The 20,794-nt window shown below is 37.8% G+C and overlaps 1 long non-coding RNA gene across 1 annotated transcript; it reads left to right on the top strand.

Moving 5' to 3' along the window:
• The first annotated feature begins 146 nt into the window (after nt 1–146).
• LOC146596764 (uncharacterized) lies at nt 147–20,406 on the top strand. The gene is made up of 4 exons (XR_014895679.1): nt 147–209; nt 13,576–13,628; nt 16,158–16,833; nt 20,311–20,406. It is a non-coding gene; the product is annotated as an uncharacterized LOC146596764 (long non-coding RNA).
• Nucleotides 20,407–20,794: the final 388 nt, after the last annotated feature.

The following is a 20,794-nucleotide window of genomic DNA, read 5'->3' as shown; positions in this document are numbered from 1 at the left end:
TGCCGGTGCCGGTGCCGGGCCGCGCTGGCTGCCCCCGGTGGGCGACGGGGCGGAGGCCCGGGAGCAGCCGCCGCTCCGTCCTCCATCCTCCTGTGGAATCGCGTAACTTCAGCTCTGAATTCAAACAGGTGCAGCTGGCCGCCTTCCGCGAGGTGAATACTGAGGAGAACTGTTCTGCTTTTTAACGAGGACTGCAATCCGAAGGCAAGGTAAGCAAAGCAAACTCTCTCTCCTRATTTCTGAAGAGATTTGGGTCAAACCCGCTAACGGTCAACASTGCTTTACATGTCGTGGCTTTAAATGCTGAAAGGAGGCAACGGCTGTGGCAAAGCTTGGGGGGAAGGTTACAGAGTGGGTTCAGGAAAAGAGGTTTAGGGTGCTCTCTGATTCCTGTTTGTTTGTTTTTGATCAGTGGAGCACTGTGAACAGCAGTGAGAAGTGCTAGGGATAGCTAAAGAGGTGCGGCCAGACTTGTGACTCTTCAAAGGGCTTTTACTACCTTAAATATTCTGTGATTCTGCAGTTTTGGTTGAGAGTTGGTGACTATTCCATTTGTATGGATATCCAGTTACAACTCAAGTATTTGCACTTGACAGCAGTTTTAGACTACATAGTTAAATGAAAAATGAACCAAATGCAGTACATACTTTAATAGCAATCAGTCTTAAAAGAATTTTTTTGAAGAACAACTTCTGACCCACTAGGATTATTAAACATCCCATAGCATTTTTGTAAGATTAGTCACAGTGTCTTTTCTGAAACTCAATTTATATTATTACATTCCCCCTCCATAAATCGCCCTACGGTATCAACTGAATATAGTGTTCCTCCTGTCACACATTGTTGTACTAAGTTAAAAAGCTGTCATGTTCCACCTCAGAAATGGATCCACTTTGCTAGAATGTAATGCAGTTCTATTACAAGATTTGAAAAGTTTTTGTTATTCTACCATTCAGTGCGTTTGCAAGAGAAACTTTTTTTATTCAGTGCTTCCTGGCATCCTCCTCTGCATCAGTGAATATGAAAGTGGTCAGTACTAGCATTTTGCAGAGGTACTAATTTCCAGAGACTGCCCCTTGAACTGTCCACAAAATAAGGAAATCTRTGCATTTTGGATTTGCATGGATGTCTAAGTGGTAAATATTTGCTTGCATTTTACCAGCAAAGAGCTGAGTATCTCATTTTTCAAAAACCCGCTTTATTTCACAAGAAATGACTTATTTTTTAGATGGAGGTCCCAAAAAGGTGATTATTTACTTAATATATCTTGTTTCTTGGCAAGTGTTGCAGGTGCAGTAAATGTCACTCCTTTCTTTTACTCAATATCAAATTATTAAGTCCCAGCAGATCATTCTCCCTTTTGTCTTGTCTTTTGAGTAAGAGGTGAGCCAGTAGCCCTGCTACCCTTGGTAATTGTGTATCTCATGATATTTTTGCTGGAAARGGAATATTAACCTGGAGCTCTAGCCAGATTCCAATGTGAATAATTACATTCTGCCTACCTAAATTCCCACTGCAGTTTCATTTGGGTACAGTATATTTCTTCATTTCCTGCTTTAGGGCCTGTTCTGGCATCTGTTGAAGTTAATGTAAAGTTCCCAAAGATATTTTTTGGTGAAGGAAGAGCTTCGTAAACTATGKTGTAATATTGCTGTGGCATTAAACAGCGTGTTTATGAGTAGAAGCTGTATCTTATTTTAAATTGTTTGCTCTGTGTAATATGTATACTGTTTGTTTGGAAAACTCTTTGCATTTCATCAGCATTAAATGAATTATGTGCATGTTCAAGATACAACTAATAGCAATTACCGTATTATATACGTAACCTATTCAGGGATAAATAGGGCTGATTCCAATGTCAAAAAAGTTGACAAAAATCTTTCTGACTTTAGTGAAGATGTTTCAGCCAAGCTTCAAGAGCAGTAGGGTTTAGTATGCTCTCCCTTTTGTGAATGTGTGCAGAAAAAAAGCAGAAATTAATAATTTGTTCAAAAATTGAATTCAAGTCTCSTGAGCCTCAGATTAATGCCCAAACCACTCCATGGTGCTACATCAGGGAAAGAAAATAGATGMAAGTAATTGGTGCTCTGTAATTTCTTAGTAAAGTTCAGAATTTTTGCAAAAGGTATTTTGCTTTAAGAGCATTTCTAGACATAAAAGTAAGGGTTTCGAGCTCTTCTCCCTTGTCTCAAGAAATTCCTGAGAGAAAACAGAGACTGTGTATCTCAGTAAGCCACAAAAAACGACGATAGACCAAATTGTAAAGTATTCAGACAGACCTCAGTTTTTCCAGTGTTTTGGGGATACTCAGGCCCATCTCTAACTAAAACTGATTTTATTTAGTATCACAATAAAATATCGCAATAAAATAAGGGTTACTATTTAATGCAACTAGATGACTCCGGGCTGGAACATGTTTGATACAGTCAGGAAATTCATCTCTYTGCTGCCCACCTAGATTTTCCTGTAACACACAGTATTTTCTGTCCCTGGCATGCACAAATCACCTTGTAAACATTCAAATAAAAGTGACTAGGGAACAGAACTAACAGACTAAAGTGGAAAGGGAAATCAAGAAAAAAGGTAGAGGCAMAAGGTGCTGTGGCAGGGATCTACTGTAGAGGTAAGAAAAAAACTATTTTTAAACAATTATCTCTTATTCTTTTAGTAAGTAAGGTTATTTTGGCTTTCTTCAGCTAATTTCTGCCCTACCTAAACTAATCTAGGGATATTGCAACTTCCTTCAACACAGCAGCATGAAAAGTACATCCAGCTTGTACGTCCATTTTGTGTATGTCTGTCTCCTCACTGCATATCTGTAAATAAAAAGATACACTCTGGCATGGTCTTAATAAGTAATTGATTTGAGTTGGAAAACTGAAGCAAGTTTTAAGAGTAAATATTCCCTTATCAAATAGATAAAGCAGACAAAACAGTTTGTTCCCACCTTCCCTTACTTCTCGTGAGGATTATGCTCTGTAAGTTACTCCATTCAGTCTCATTCGTACAACTTTTGATTATACTCCAATGAGTCAGGCCTGGGTTGGAGTAAAACACAGCCAGTCTGTTTTATTCCTCCAAAGTCTGTGTCATGTATATCTGACTTTGGCCTGAGGTATTAGTATGGAAATTGTCAGTGTTCTAAATACAACACGTTCTTTTTCTTTGGTCTTCAGCAAAACCAAGAGTATAGAAGTATAGAAGTTGGGGAAGGCAGCTTTGTACCTTTTCTCAGAGATCAGCAAAGGAATTCTGCACTCACACTAGAGAAGTGGAGAGAATCACAACAATTTAATTCTGTGATTCTTACTGTAGCCATGGGAGGTCATTTTAATTTCAGAGTAAAAACAACAAAAAGCCTTGCCTTATTACATACATTTCTAATCATTTAAAAATCCACTAAATCAGAAGTTTGATACAGGTGAGGAAGCTGGTGAAAACCCTTCTGCCAAGAAAGCTGATTTTATTTTATTTAATTTTAAGTGTTTCAGCAGCATGCTAGATTCATAAGCCTAGGGCGAGTTTAATTAAAGTCAATGAAGCAGTTTAAAGTGAAGAAAAAATCAGCATAAGAAAATGTGTTGATTGTTTCCTAATTATGCTGTGGATTTGCTCTGTAATGGATTCCCTTCCTTTATAACTCTAGATATAGTCACTGATATGTAGAGAGGAGACCTGGGAAATTCCTGCACAGAATTTCCTTACTGTCCACTGAAGCAAAAATCTTAGCCCCACTGTGACTGGATACATCGTCCATGTCCTGTATCATGCAGAAAATTTTTTTGTGTACAGTTTGAAAACCTTTYGATTTAAGAATCATTTGTTCAGAGAGCGGATATGTTTGATGTCATTTAAGTGACCGAATTCAGCCTGAATGGAGGATTACCAGTGAATTTTGAGAATGATAGCTGCTATGARTTGTATTCCTGACCTGCAGATGCTCCCAGTGTGGACATGGCTGGACAGCCTGCCTTCAGTGCAAATGGCACCCTTCCTGCCTGCAGTGGAGATACCAAATCCTAAATGTCCAGGGAGACTGCAAAACTGCATGTCACCTGCAACAGTTGTTTGCCTCAGGCAGATAAAGGCTGGCTGGTAGGATGGGAGGAAAAGCTCACAGTGAGCCTTATTCTGAACAGGCTGATTGTATTAAAGAGATAATTCCAAGATTCCAGGGAGGTGTTTTCAAGACATAGGTATCATGTTTCTAAAGCGACATGTAAAAATGTAACTGGGTTTTCTTAAAAAGCTGCAAATGGAATTTGTAGATCTTAGGCTCTCACTTTTATTTTCAAACATATTCACCATGGGCAGTACTTCTCCTGAGCATTAACATGTACTTTGCAGAGAGCCTCTTGGAGAGCTTTTCTTCCCATTCTTACTCTTCTGTTCTCACCTATCTGGTCCCAAYGTGAAATCACAATTGGAGCCATATTTTAATATGCCTCAGATCCAAATTCCTACAACTCTGGAAGAAGGTCGTGTGTGGGGCTGACATCCATCTTTAAATTGACTTTTAAGAATTATTCAAGAAAGAAAGCACACAAAAGTAACAATGAATTGTGYTTCACTTTTGTTCCAAAGTGTATGACTTTTGCTCCAAACAAAACCTTGGAATGTGTTGTTTTTTCTGTAACATTCCCATTTTCCTTGTTGTCCTTGGAAGTTGGATTGTTACCTTGGGATAGTTGAGTATCCTGTCCTCAGCAGCTCCCTTCTAAACTTTACTGGTACCTCAGGATGAACTCTAGAAAGTAATTCTGTCCTCCCTTCCAAACAGCGATGAATTTTTCTGCTAGGGCAAATCACTGTCTGATCACAAACACCTGCTAGATCATAGCATCAACAGGAATAGGGACTGCCTATTGCCACTTCCAAGTTAGGAAATGTTTGGAAGGAATGATTGGAGGRAATATGCAACCTACAGATTAGGAAGTGACAGCACTTGCTTTTTTCATGATGATCACTTTACCAAAATAACTCACAGTGTAAAAGAATTAACTTTCTCTCTTTAAGTTTCTAAATGATGCCAATGGCTGGGGATAACATAGCAGTAGAGGATATCAGGATAAGTGCAGACACCTGAGCTCCCTTCTGTTAGATGCAGCATCTCAGTGCTATTGCTTTGGCCCTTTCAACACATCTGAGTACATCTCATTTGGCCCACTGGTGTCAGATATGACAAGGGCAATTTATGCTGTATCCATCTCATCCAGAACTTTAGCTTAGAGTTTTATGTTTTCAAATCTATCTGCATATCAATAAATATTCCCACTGGGCTGTTACTGAAAAAGCTTGCTACATTCTAAAACAAAGATCAGCTTTTAGAGCCAGCTCTAAGTTCCTTTTGTTCAGCACTGCACATTAAATAAAGTATGTATTATAACTTCTGGTACACTTACTCCTTTGTTTTATTTTAGATGATTTATTCAGTCTTCAAAATCCTTCCATCAAGATTTTGGCTTGATGACTGTCCAGAGGCCTTCTTAAATTAGAGCAGGTACATTAGGTTCTGCACTTGTGAAATTCTGAATTGTCCCATCATTCTTCATTGCTGTTTTAATGGGCACATTCCTGGACCTGAYGAAGAAAGAGTCTGCTGGGCAAGACACAGTAAACTAAGCATTGAGTGGGCTTGTTGATAGAGTTCGCTAGAGGAATGTAGCATTTACAGTGGCATTGAAATGCTCCTAGCAGTGCATTTTTCCTATGAGGAACTGACTAAATGCTCACAGAATCAAAAGCTATGAATGAAATCTTTTGCATCTCTCTAGAGAAACAGTGAAAGCATTTCACATTTATTTTGCCAACAATAAATTTAATAAACAGATTATTTTTGTGGAGATGATAACTTGTTTGTAACTATGTATTAAAAAATATTGCAAGCCATTCGGGTTGCACAAGCCAGCACTCTCAATTTAGAGGATGGCCCTAGAATCCTAAGTCAGCTTCCCTGGGGTATAAGGTACCTCATAAGGTACCCTGAGGTATAAGGTACATCTTCATTTGCACAATCACTTATTATTTTTGCTTCATTTTTTTGTGCAAAGGGAATGATTTTCACGGAATGAGGAAGGTCTTAAATGGCTTTTTTTTAGCTTCTTTGCTTAGTCTGTAGTTGTAGGCCTTATTTGTTGTCCAYAGTGCCTGTTAATGTAATCCAGACCTGCACTGCATTTGGAATTATTCATTTCTTTGTAGTGGTTTCAATGGTATTCTTCATTACAGCWTTATCTGAATACTTCACGAGCACCAATGAGTTCATCTGCAAGGGGAGAGTCAAGAATATTATCCTCATTTTATAGATGGGGAGGCATGAATTAGCTGAGGCTGAGTGGCAGTAAGATGTCAGCATGACTAAAACTCATCTTTGCACTGTTTTTAAATTTATGTTCATTCAGTGCATGTTATTAGTGCATGTTTTTGTATTATGTGTGAGGGTAGATAGGAATTTTGACTGTCTGGCTTTCTATCATTTGTTATCTGGTCTACAGCTGTTATACCATCTTCTGGTTGGGCAAGCTCTGTCTTTTTTCCTTGCTCCACACTGAGCTTTCCTTTTTCGCCCCTGCCATTTCCACAACGAATAGCTAGAAATTTCTGTCTTAAAGATAGTAAGATCAAAATTTTATTTAATTGTCAGTTACAGAAAACTTCTGGAATAGTTCTACCTGAAAGATGTCTCTTCAAAACAAATCACAGTCCACAAAATAACTATAGCATGGACAGCGTTAGTGCTGGCATCCAGTTCACATGCCTTGGGCCTAGGACTGAGGGGTCTTTCACAGACAATGAACACCTATACCTAGGCCATTAGCAGAATCTGGCAGAGGATGCTAGTTAATGTTAACTGTATTGATGGTGGTTTTATGAAACAAAATTTTGACCACTGAGAATTAGGCTAAGCAAGCTGAGCTTAGTTTGGACAGACCGTGGCAGGGTATGAAGTGGTACTTTGCAATGAATGGGGCTAGATTTAAGCAGTCATGCACCAGAACACAGAGTGCATATTCCATATCTGAGCCACCCAGTGTTTTGAATTTATCTTTCAGACTGGTATTCACTTTTATGAAAACCTTTATATTTAAATTAGAGATAGTTTCAAGTAATTAATATAARTATATCAATTTCAACAGCAGGCATATCATATTAAATAACACAAAACGTAGATCTGAGAGTGCTACTAATAGCATGTGCTTCTGTGGCCTAGACCAAGTATGCTGTTAGAAAATGGTGTTCATAGCTATGAAAATTAAACTCAGGACCTCACCATTCTGGGTTACCTGAAACAAGCTAACTCCTTGAAGAACTGTAAAATTTATAATAAAATGCTCTGCTACAATTTTTCTCTGGCAAAATTTTGGTTACTTGCAAAAACTATTTTTCTTTTCCAAAGCAGTACARATTTGGGCACTGAGTCATGCTTTGGTGTACTGTCACTATGCAGTCCCTTGATAACATAGTGGCTAATGGTGCATGGGTTAAATGCAACAGTACTGTGTTCCCAAACAGATCAGCTACTAAACTGATAGGCAGTATAATGAGAAACTCCTGCTGACAGGAGGTATTTCTATTTTATTTGAGAATAATTCACTGAGTAGATAATTGGTGAATTCCCAGTGGGAAAAAACTTGATTCTCTCTGAGCATAGGTTACCAAATGTACCACCATAAAATAATTGATTTTGTGATATATCAAGTAGGGACATAGTTGAGACTATTGAACTTTTCACTTAGGGCCTCAGGGTGAACTTGAACCAGGCTCCCAAAGGTGAAGAACCAGTGCTTGACATGTGCAGGGTTTTGCAATCTTAACAGTCTCTTTAACTTTCATTTTCTCCTATTAATCTACTTTCACCAAGATCTAGATGTGCACAGAGTCTCATTAAGATGGTTGAGTTGTCATTGGAGATAATCACCAAAGGAATGTGTTATAAAAGGAGAAGAAAGTATGTCTAGAAAGTCTGAATAATTTTTTTATGCTGTTGTTTTAGTGAAGAGGTTTTGGATGCTGATAGGAAAGTTACCATAGCTATAGGGCACATTTAATTGCATTTTAGAAACTTCTTTTAATCCTGTAATAACAAAAATTAAATCAGTGCTGACATTTTTTTGTTGCCAGAAGAAGGTAGTAAAAGGGTAAAGAAATAATTGTTAGTTCTGAGAATATAATTAGCAACTTTAATGCTTTAATCTAAAAAATGCATATTTTGAGCCTGGGTGAATGATTAAAGAAAAAGATATTGAAAGCCTTTGAAATTTCTAACTGTTTGTTTTTAATTGTAAATTATGATCACTATAATTAGCTCATTTAGTACATTGATAATGTAAACAAATATGAATATACAGAAGTTCAGTGATATATTTCAGGGCAAATAAGAGTAGCATTGTGACCCTGGGCTTTATTTATTAAGCCCTTCTTGTAATGTTTGGCAGTGCTTCATTCTTTTATTCTGTTTTTTTTTTCCCTTCTTTTTTTCATGGAAGATAAAAGAAAGCCATACATAATGCTTGCAGGTCTCGGCTGAGGTCTCAGCACATCTGGAACTACACTGAAGAAAATACAGATAGAAATCTGGTCCTTTTTGGGCCCCATTAACTCTCATTTTGAAGCTTTCATAGAGCTATAGTATATAGCATGTTAAAAAATTAATACAGCATGCTTTCTTAAACACTAGGTCATTAATATTGAGCAATTAAGTCAAGTAAAAGTAATACTGTATTTCAGGTAGTCCGGTACTCTTTTTTGTTGTTAGCTCTCTAGAGAAATACATGGGTCTGACACCAGCTGTTCTGTTTCCTCCTGACGCACCAAATGCAACGTCTTGTGGCTGAGCTGTGGGAGTCTGAGCTTTCCGYGGTACGCACACCTCCCTGCACATCCCTCAGCCACGCTAGTTCCTGGGCACTGCCCAGCTAAGATCCCCTAATGGAAACACTTTGTGAGTAACAGGATGTTTTCCCCCTACAAAGTTCAAAGATTAAAATTTTGGTTTTAGTCTCACCATTATTTTTATAAAAAAGGCATCTTTTGTTACGTTTCCAGTCTCAGTTATCGTGCTGCTACACACTGCATCCAGTTCTGATAAGTCATGGGAAGTTATGATTAGCTAAGCTCCTTATGAATAGAGAGGGCTTCCCTGAAGGTTCAAACTGGCCTCTAACTTGAGATTTTAAATCACTGTTGAAGTGTTTTGACTAGGCTGCCTTYATGTACGCTAAACAGATTAAGGTTATTTTATATTTTTTTAAAATTCAGTGGTGCCTGTTTTATGATGTACACTTGCTGTGGATAGAGTTGTTCTGTTCATCATTGCCAGCTGTCTCCTTGGGATCCTTTAGTAACTAAGTTATTTTATCTCAGAGGAGTGAATTGTCAGTAATAAGCAAAYAATAACTTTTCTGCTGAATTCTCAAGATTTGAAAATTCCCCACCTGTCGTGCATCCCTTATCATATAAAACATAGGGTGAAGGTTGGTTGCTCTATTCTTGCACAGTGAGCCTCAGGAGTTAAAATGTTTATAGCATGAAACAAAGGTAGAAGAGGTAGATACTGCAGTATACTGTAATCACCATGTTCTGTGGATATTTTCTAGCAGAAGGAAGTAAGCCTTGGTTATTACAGCTGTCACAGTGACATCTGATATTCCCGTATCCGTGATTGCCTCACCCACCACATGACCCTGATCACTACGATGATTCTCTGTCCACTATTAAACCGTGAAAGGTCTTGGCCCTCCAGGTGCTGTTACAAGCCTGAAATAGCAACTTGTCTGTCATACTCTCTCTGACTAACTTAATGTTTAAGGACTCAGCAAAACTTTTAAGGTAGACAAAGTCTCAGCAAGAGGGCAAAGAACAAGTCTTATGTCTGTTTTAATGACTGATCCAGAGCAAGGGCACTAAATATACTTTGTTTATTGGAAATRGGTAAGCTTCAAAATGACTTTATGGCTTAACTTAATGCTTAAGGACTCAGCAAAACTTTTAAGGTAGACAAAGTCTCAGCAAGAGGGCAAAGAACAGGTCTTATGTCTGTTTTAACGACTGATCCAGAGCAAGGGCACTAAATATACTTTGTTTGTTGGAAATAGGTAAGCTTCAAAATGACTTTATGGCTTAAATCTCAAAACTTGGCGTTTTTTTTTTATTTCATTTTGAGTTTTGGGAAACTCATTTGCTTCATGAAAATCTGGAAGAATTTCTTGAGATTTGACACAGAAACTGGGGCATATGATACCAAGACAATTTTCATGAGTCAAAACTGAAAATTTCCAAAATATTAYCATACAGAATTTCAGATCCAAAGCATGTCTTCACTGAATTTTTGTTTTTCTTTCCACTGTGTGGGAAAAATATCCCAAACTGTTTCATAAAATTCTATTTTTAAAAAAATTAACCGTGTACCAAAAGCAAAAGTTCAAATTAATAGAACCCTCTGTGATGCCCTCCTTAGTAAGTACCTTCCTTAACAGTGGTAAGATTAATTTAAAAGTTCCTTGACCTACTCAACAAGAACAACTTATAGAATAGACTTTTATTTGCAAATAGATACGGCCAGTCAGGCCTGCCTGGTTTTTGGGGATGAGGCGATGGAGAAGATTCTGTACGTGAGATAACAGAGGTGCCCTAACTGGCTGTTCTCTACCTGTTGTATTATCTTTGACACCAGTGCTGTGTAGCTTCTAGACATTTGCAGCCTTGCATGCTTATGTTTTTTAGCCCTGCAATGTTGTTAAATTCATGTAAATTGATACATGGGGTCTGGCATAGCCAAGAATCAGGGTTCACGTGTTGAACTTCAGCTGCAGCTGGATTGTACCAGCAATCAAGTGGATACAATGCTAGAGCAATAAAGACGYCGGATAACTACCTTCTTCATTTTTGGATTGTTTTAAAGTTCTTAAATTTAGTTTTACAAAAATATTTTCTTCATTTTGATGGACATGCTTGTAGGGGTATAACCTGCAATTTCTTGTCTAACGCAAAAAGAAAGGTACTTYTGTGCAGAGTGTTTCTGGTCTTCTTTGCTAAGGCAGTGCTTAGGCAGTTCTTGTGGTAAACCCCCTGGTCAACAGAATACCTAAGGAATATAGCTACAGCATGTTACATTGGGAAATATTTTGCTTTWTAACAGAACTATCCAAGCTTTCATACCTTTCACTGTGTTTTCCAAACTGCAGTTGCAATATTGCTTCTTAGGGCATAAACAGTTCTTTTTTCATGTTTTATGAGATCGTTCTTGTAAGGATAAACATATATAATAACTGTGTGTGTGTGTGTATGTGTACACACACACAAATATGGAAATACATATATTTATAAAAAACAGATCTGTGATTCAGATGTCATGTTGAGAAAAGACCATCATTTAAAAATGGAACTTTATAAAATCTGCTTACAAATGCAGTTATGCTTATCTTAGTGGAAAACCAGACCAGAAATTGTCAACTGTGTTATGAATCTGAAGATGGAAAGCAAGACGGACAAGGTATACAGACGACTGTCTGATGACTCTAGAGCTAATGTGAAGGGGCAAAGAGAGAAGGGCAAATTTTTTTTCTCGATAGAAARCCTGGAAAACGAATTTAAAAAATGGAAAAATTAGGCTTTATGCACTCYGAGCACACCTTTGAAATTATCATGTTACAGGGAACTTTGCTGATCATTCTAGCAGTCTATCAAAGTAAAAAACTGCCACATGATTGAATAGGGAGACAGACCAAGCCAGTTGTGTTGCAAAAAWTCTTTTGCCTTCTTGTGGAGGATCTGTAATGGCCGAACTGTTCTCCGTGCATCCATGATCCATTTGGTGTCTGGATCTGACTGTTTTTCTTATACAGTATTTAATGTGATCAGAGATATCACACAACCAGATTTTCTCAGGACTAGATGTGAGATTGTGTGATTCTACCAATCCTCAGAAATCCTAAAAACTAAAAAGAAAAAAAACGTTTTATGTTTTGTTTTTTGTTTTTTTTAACAAACAAAAATAGTTGCTAAAATTTTTCCTGACCATGCGCAGTCATTTGTCTGACAAACTGGACAAACACTGTGGATGGGATCCTGCCATTGGCAGGCTGGGGATGAAGGCTGGTGAATACACTGCTCTCTGGAGTATAGCCCTGTGTTCGCCCCTTGCTGTCTGCTGTGAGCTTTGGATGTGCTGTCTGTGGCAAAGSTGTGGTCTTCTCTATATTTACACAAATCTCCACAGTGATTATGACTAGGGTCTTTGAATGATAATTACCATTAATAATAGTAATGATTTATTAGCAATAATTGCTAATAAAGTTGACAGCCACCTAAGGAAAAATACTGAGGGKTGAAAGCCACAGATGGAGTTATTATAACAAAGAGAGAAGAGTTATTTGCCTCCATTTTGTAGTAAAATAATTCATTCTTAGTTGTTTTTAAGAGTACCTACAGAGAGCTCTATCACCTAAATGTATTTCCCTTTCTGTCCAACTGAAAGCCCCCAAAGTTAAGATTGGAAGGATGAGCATGCCTCTCCCCAGACCTCCATGGATATGTCAGACAACAATTATAACGTATTTCCATCTGTCCTTCCTTCTCTCCACCTTTCCATCCATCCTTTGCTTTTTCTTCATCTGAATGTAATTTTCATGGCCCTTTGTGCTTTTGTAAGTCTGTGGAGTGTGTAATACACAAAAGTGTATGGTTTTCATAGCCATGGTAGAAACCATCTTACCAGAAATTTTGCAGAAACACTTTTTCTCATAGGATATGTAGCCAAATATCTATTGTTTTTATATACTTAAATTCACTATAAAGAATGTGCGCAAAGCTCTGGGTATGTTTATCTTCAGCTTTAAAAAAACAACCAAAACTAGYAACATTCCACAATCATTTAGTCTTCAGACCTAATAACAAAATCCTTATTCACTTACACAAGTGCATCTATGTCCAGCACTTTGTCCCTTGAGCAGAATGTGCCTTGAGCTCGCGGCACCATGGAGGGAGGAGAGGGAAATATTTCTCATTGGCTGGGAATGCTCCATGCAGATGAAGTAATGTAATCCCGAACGGTGCACTCAGGCTTTTTCAATAAATGTTTTTCGTCACTACAGAGCTTTATATTAACAGCAGTAAAGGCAAGAAAGGAAATTAGAAACACAGTCGAGACTGCATCTCATACTTCATAATGGCCTGAAATTCTTACTGTTTATTAAAACTAACACCCCTTGTCAGGGTGTTGATCAGAAATTCTCTGCCGTCTCTGATCTTTTCATTTTATAAACCACAGATCTTTGTTACCATGTCTTAATTTAGTTTTATGTTTGGAACACTGAAACTCAAAACTACTTTGCAATAAAGTTGCATGATAAGAAGAAACCCTRAATTCCTCCAGCTAGCAAACTCATCACTAAATAGATCTGTCCACTCCCAAGCCAAGGAGAACTCGTGTGTAACACAACTGAAATGGGTCAGAGGCGGCACCAGAAAGGATCCTTTCAAAAACCTATTATACCTGCGGGCCTCGTGCTTCTGCTGCAATCCGCTCAGAGCATTGGCATAACATATTCTAATATACACATTTACCTTTTGTTTCAGCAGCTCCCTGGCTCCTGCACATGCAAACATTTGAATTTCCTGTTGGCTCAGAGGTGAGATTTATAACATTTATTAAAGTTGCTTTTCACTGTGAGTTTACTGGGCAGAAAGCCTAAGARGGTCTTTTTTTAAAGGGGTTTAATTACTTGAATTTACCAGAGGGGTGAACATTATGCTTTCTTTGCAGCACCACTATCCACTAAGATTGCCAGGTGTTGAAATTCCCTAGAGGATCCCTATTTGTTRAAGGAATTCATGAAATATCCACCTAGCCAGAGCTGAGGCTCCTGGCATCCCCTTCCTGTTCATTGTCTTGATTTTGTTTCCTCTGTGGCTTTGAATTTCTTGACTGATTCTGTTCACTTCTGTCCATTCCTTTCCATAAGTGCCCTCCCTTTTCTCTGCTTGACCACCTCAGCCATTAAAAGTGGGCCAGTCTTGCCTCAGAAATGAACACGCCTGTAAGCCRTTTGCTGAGGATGTGGCTGGTGGTACAGAGAGCTGGAAGTATAGCGATGCTCTTTAGCAGGGTGGAAAGAAAGATGAAGCAAGGTCAGGAGAGACAAAATGGGTAGACAGAGAGTGAAGAGCAAAGAGATATTTTGCAATGTTTAGAATATGAATCTATAAATAGCTCTTTAAAATCCATGAATGGACTTCCCAACAGATGGCAGCCCTACTGTCAAGTGAGCCCAAGGCAGGCAGACCATAATTGTTAGCAAGTGTATTGTTAAGGGAATTTACTAATTTACTGATGCAGCAGCCGCTTCAGTTGAAGAATAAATTGGAATATTTTGGTGCATTTGCTTTAAAAAGTCATCCACTTTTAAGTCTATGTATTAAAATGACATAGTCTTAAATGGGGGGCTCCTTTGCTAAACAAAAGATATGCAAATGACATTTCAAGATTTATATTATGATAAAAACTGAAACACAAAAGAGACATTATCTTGTAAAAATGTAAAAGTACATTGCTTCATGAGTCTATAATGATATAATGTGATGTTGATGTAGTTAAAGATGTCAGAAGGGAGACAATGACCTTAAAAGTTTAAGGCAGACACATTAATATTGATTGATTTTTAAGAGATTGAACAGCAAGAATATATCTATATATAGCGTGGATATTGGATTGTTTGAAAATTTGAGATGAGATACAGAACATTTTGGTCCTGTAATGCTTTAGACCTAATAACAAGAACAGGCTTTAAATGCAGCTATTTGTACAAGAAACTRGATGAAGGTTTGCCTTGAATTTAGCAGGCTGTAAACCAATTTCTCGTAAAAATCAGTGGTATTTGACAAAGCTGGGTGATCATTTCTGACTTAACCGCAAATGCAGGTCTCTCATACGAGATGTTACAAAAGTCGTAATGTGTTTTTATTTTTTTTTCTATTCTAAACATACATAGATTTGTATATAGTCTTGTAAGTGTTTTATGCACAGTCTCTGTATACAGAGACTTATTACTATAGTGCATTTATCACTGTGGTCCTCAGCACCTTCTGGCCCTGCACCAAGTAATGTGACTAAAAATCTGTCATGTATCATTTGTTCTTCCTACTTGTCTCCAAGCTGGGAGAAGGTAGTTAATAACACTACTTATTTTGGTAAGTTTGAGGTTCATTTTATATATAAGTTTCTGATAGCAAAGTCATGAAAAAATCTCCCTTGCATTGAGATGAAAAGTGATAAATATTGTGGTAATTTTTTATGCCCCTGGAGCAATTCATTTTATCATTTTAGGCTGATGAAAATTTCACTCCTTCACAGATGAGCTTTGCTTTTAATGCAGAGAATTCCAATGGTCAGAGAAATGGAGATATTGACTGTGGTTGATCTTTTAGACTTCTGGGGACAGGGCCACAAACATATTGGAAACAGGAACTAAGAATTTAGYTTGCAAATATTTGCTGGCAGCAGAGAATAGATTTGACTTGTATTAGGTGGCTCATCTTGTTGAGAAGAGATCCTGCATAAACTGGAGATTTTCATTCCGATTCAGACCTGTGAAATGTGAGGCAGATAGACATAAGGTTTAGACCACAATTATAAAAAGCTTTGTTTTATATCTCTTTCCAATTATTTTTTAATCTTTTACCTTCATCTCCCCAAATGTGAAGTGTTAGAAAATTCAGATCTGAAGGAAACAAGAGAGCTGGGAACCTAGAGTTCTGTATAGACATTTTGCATAATAAAGAATAGTTGTTTTGGGGAAGCAAAGAAGACAAAAAAAAAATTACCATGTGCCACATTCGAGGTTTTTAATATATAAGCAGAAATGGATGCAGGTGGATACTTGCTAGAGAAGTAGCAAACAACAAGGTGTCTGGGTGTCATAGCTGCATCATATAAACCTTTACTTGGGAAAAGAAAGGTTTTTCCAGTTTTTCCAGTGGGAAAGCCTGCTATGACCCTCCAGGATAGGAAAATAGCCCTAACAGCCTGTTTAATAAATCAAAGTAAGCACAGCATCTCCAAAGGGCCTGGCCTGAATGAGCATCCAGAATCCTAGAAAGTCAAGAAATTTGAAGGCAGTCAGACTTGATTTAATCGTTTTTCTCTATAAATCTCATTTCAGAGAATGATTAACTGAAGGAGAGACATAAATGGCAACATCTTGATCAAGGGAGCTTCTGTCAGGGTACCATCTAGATAAATTAGAAAATGAATGCTCAGGTTTCTGTGAAAGAAGACTAATGACATTAAGTCAAGATGTAATAGAAAGGAACAGCACTATAGGCTGAAAATCATAAACTACCAGCCTGCCCTGGCAAGAAACCCTGAGAAACYTCCTCAGCTGGAAAGTAACTGGGAACATTAAGGAATGACTTTCTGTCGGAGCCTGATCTTCAAGTTACTCGGGACTAAAAGTGTCCTAGACCACAATACTCACTTTTTGGAAGCTTTCAAGACAGATGAAGGAATACTCTGGAAGTATCTGAAAGAGCAGGTGTTAATAATAGCAACTCTACACACTACAAGTGCTCTGCATCTGATGTGCTTTCTGTACTTAATGGGAAGCCGGTCTTTTTCCTAAATCTGAAATGTGGTCCCTCCCGCTTGGAGACAAGCAGACCATGGATAACAGGAAAATGTAAAAACTACAGCCAGTAAATGTTTATATAATTCAGTGAACTCGTTTACAAGAAAGCAGGAATGGCAGTACCCTGAAAGGAGAGGAGATCCTAACTGAAAGCACGGAGAAACCTTGTATGCAAGCCAAATGTATTTTGCAAAAAGACATTTCTTAGGAGGTAAGACTTGTCCTTAGGTATGTTAAAAAGAATTAAAAACCAACCAAACAAACAACTTCAGCAGTTAAAAGTGCAGTCCTGGAAATCTATAGTGTTAAAACCAAAATAAAATACCAGCCTTATCAGGTAGTGCTGAATTGTTGGTTCAATTATTGACTTGGTCTTCTAAGAAACATCAATACTACTAACAAAAGAAATAGGACTTCCATTGGAAGTCTCCTAGACTTCAGATTCAGATCATAACACAGTACAGCATTTCTGCTGCCAAGCACTTAGTGTGATCAGTACTAAAACTATGAGATTAGCTAATGTACTTTTCTGTGATGTGCAAAGTAAATGCCAGGACGCAGCATTGTACCTGACTGCAGTAGCGTAAAGTTATGCCTCAACAGCCTTCCATTTTAATGTAGGATTTTGAAGGTAGGAAAGGGGTCGCTGGAGTGTTGCACATCAGAAAGAAATTATTTTTAAAAGTAGGAAATAAAGAAAGATTTTGAACCAATGTTAAGAACAAATAAATGAGAGCATCAGAATTTTCAGCATTACTCTTACACCCAGCCATGTAGCAATAACTAAATGAAGAATGCATTTAAAATTTAGTGAGAGGCTTTTCAGTATTTTAGTTCCTTTTGGCTCAGCAGGTGTGCTGCACTTTAGACTTCAGTCTCCAAGGCTGTCAATCCAACAACTTTCGTAAGCATTATATTCACTTAAAAGCTGAAGGAGAAAAATAGAAAAGGGTGATGTTAATAGTACTTAGCACTTAGAAAGCTTTTTGCCTCCTCAAAATGCAAACATGTGGTGATTAACAGGTACTTTGTCTTGGATATGCAAATGTATCTAAACAACGTTTAAGCAAAAAGAATGCAAACATGTAAAACSAGTTTATGCCTAGTTTCACATTTTCAAGGTTTAATGTTAAAATGAAGCGTTTGTGATGCCATTTATCCTTGTGATGATGCGAAGAGTCCAGCTTGCAGAAACCAACACAGTGTATTTCTGCACAGTGTATTTCTGCAGGGCTCCTCCTTCACTGTGATTATGAAGGATTTATTGCAATAATTTCAGATTTTACTTGATGAAATGCCTGCTGTTGGAAACAACTGGCAAGTTATGAGGAGATGTGTTATTGAGTAAAGGCAAAATATGTAGTTGCATTGCACAGCTGTACCTGTGCACCAATTATTCAAGCTGCCAACTTACAGCCTCTGTAGCAACTCTGCAGTGCCTACTTCTCTCCTTTAGCTCCCGGGTCTACCCACCCTGTATTAGGCATTCTGAATATGGCCCACAAGGGCTTTAGCTCCTTGACAGATACCAGTCTAAACTGCCTGTTTAGAAAGTCCAGGATCTTAGGAGAGGAACACCAGAAATAAGGGAATCAGCTGGCACTGGGAGAAGTAAAATTGTTCTGAGGAGGAAAAGAATTTCAGGAAATTCTGCATTTTAGCCTGTCTCTCTGTACTGAGCTCAGCTGATGAGAGCAGAGGGGGTGTGAAAGAGCTTGTTAATAAAAGTCTGTTTCRATTTCATTACTATGTCCAGCCAAATCAAGACAATACAGGTTTTATCAATCCTCTCAAGGATTTAAGTCCTGTTTGAAAATACTTCTCTTTCCTGCACTGGGTACCTTTCCCAGTTAAACCCTCCCTGCAAACAGAGCTCCTCTCTGACCTTTGAAGAGTAGCGAGAACAGAGACTCCCTTCTCATCCTAGAGAACCGAGGGGGAAAGAGCAAAGAAGGAGCAGAAAGAGTCCTGTTCATGGTGGGGGAGTCTTGCATCCTCACATATATTTTGAGTAAATAATTTGCCAGTCTCAGCTCTCTGCCTTTCCCCCTTCCCTTTCTTCTGTTGTTAACGTCAGGAATGGGATCTCCTGTGAGCTGCAGGAGGAACAAGGGTGACTTGAATGGAGGATGGAAGAGCTGCGGCAGTCCTGGAGGCTGTTGGGGCAGATATGATGAGAGGATTGGGGAAAGGTATAACTAACTGATGGTCTGTGAGACAGACAGTTATAGGGTGATTAAATTCCACTCCTGCTTGTGGTTTCAAGAAGCTACAGCCTACCAAGACTTACTRGCCATACATTTGGTTACCAAATAGCCATACCAACCACAGTGCATGGTTATTGCATTGTGCCAAAAGGATTTTACAGACTACATCGATCGATCGATCGATTAATCTATCTATACACACACAGAGATGTCAAACCCCAGCTAGTCTCAAGTGACATTAAATGCTTGCCTGGAAGCTGAGCAAGTCCTGTTCACCTCATATTCCTCTGTGTTACGTTTTCATTATAAATYCAAAATAAATTACAAAGGTTAGTAAAATCTTATTTTCACTTGATTTTTTTTTCAGTTGTCCGTTTGTATTTTCTAAATACGTCGYAAGTCTTACATGATTAACAACCTAATTTCATAGAAAGGAAAATCAGCCAGAGAAGAACACTTTTAAGATAACACATTGCCATACACATATTTTGCATCATTACTGAGTGATAACATAATACAGTTAATGAGTACCTTCCTCCCTAGTATAACTTCTTCAGCAGCAGGAGTCAAACGTAGTCCTTTTCATCTTGTGTTATGTCATGGCTGTGGGTGTTATGTTCAGTTCTGCAGTACGTAGCCCCATGAGGAGGTCTAAAAGGCTGATATTTCATTTATTCCATCACTGCAATCTTTTGCTATAGAGTTACATAACAAAAACATTTTGCTATATGAAGCCTATAATGATGGAGTCATTGAAGTCAGTATGACTTTCACAATTGATTTCAATCAGAAGAGGACTGTGTTTACTGTGACTGTGTCACCCTAATAAAAGATGAATACTTTTAAGTAATGTATTGCACCTATATTTTTAAAAGAGATCACTTGTAAAAAGTGCCCTGGAAAAGGAGAGAGAGAGAAAGATATGTTCCTACTGCAAAATTTTCTGTGCTAATTTTGCTTCTACTTAAAACAGAAAAATGCAGAATGCCTGTGTTCTATTAATAYTTATTCAAGCTGTCTTTTGATACATTGCCTTTCTGATTCTCCATAGTGGTGTTGTCCTGCACTKTTTCCCAGCACAATGGCTAATGTCTTGCTCTGAAAATTATCCATTGAAATTTTATCAATTTTGTGTTTTGGTGAGACAGTATGAGGAAATGCCACTGGAAAATTAGATTCCTCTTTGACATCAGGCGCCCAGTCAGCAATCGAATCCCATGTGTTTCTACTGAGACATTAGGATTTGATATAATTTTGGGCAGAAAACATTTTAAAYTGAAACAATTGAATTTTCTAGATGGTCGTGGGGACCACTTAGCTTAAGAGAATACACTTCCAAATCAAAAGCCTTTCAATCATTTTAAATATTATTTGGATGATATTTGCTTTATGTGTAGTAGCAGTTTGAATTTGTATTGAATGTTTGACTGGATCGTGCTTGCATAGATGATGTATGAAATTATTATTTCATATTTTTCTAGTGTTTGCATTGCAAGTGACATCTGGCTGACAGGAACTTGGAGAAATGGGATACGAAGTGAATGCTGCAGTTACCACAGCATCGTATTTATCAAAAGSTTTAAGGTTGGTCTGTCTTTGTTTAACATATGAAATGCACAGCAGTGAATAAGAAACACCATTTTTTTTTAACTGAACAGCTTAGAAAATTAATGTATGTGAAGGAAAAATATTAGTAATATTCTTTATTCTGATCAATGATTTAAYTGTGTAGAGCATCATGCATACTGGCTGAAAGGCTATTCTAAACTTACTTTTATATTTGCTATTATCCATTTAAATTTTGGTTAATGTTATATARTTCATACACACCATATCACAGAGACAGGAAAGTTTGGAATAAACTGCAGTAGCAGACTGCATAGTTTTCTTTTTAGGCTTGCAGCTGCACAAGCCTAAAAACAGGTTTAATTCTAACTGCAGCTCTTTTGTGTCTTTTGGAATGCT

The sequence above is a fragment of the Rhea americana genome, unplaced genomic scaffold (assembly GCF_003343005.1).
Source record: "Rhea americana isolate MKP2758 unplaced genomic scaffold, rheAme1 scaffold_2, whole genome shotgun sequence".
NCBI classification, from domain to species: Eukaryota; Metazoa; Chordata; class Aves; order Rheiformes; family Rheidae; genus Rhea; species Rhea americana.
The sequence above is the reverse complement of the archived record's forward strand: the minus strand, read 5'-3'. Positions and strand labels throughout refer to the sequence as shown.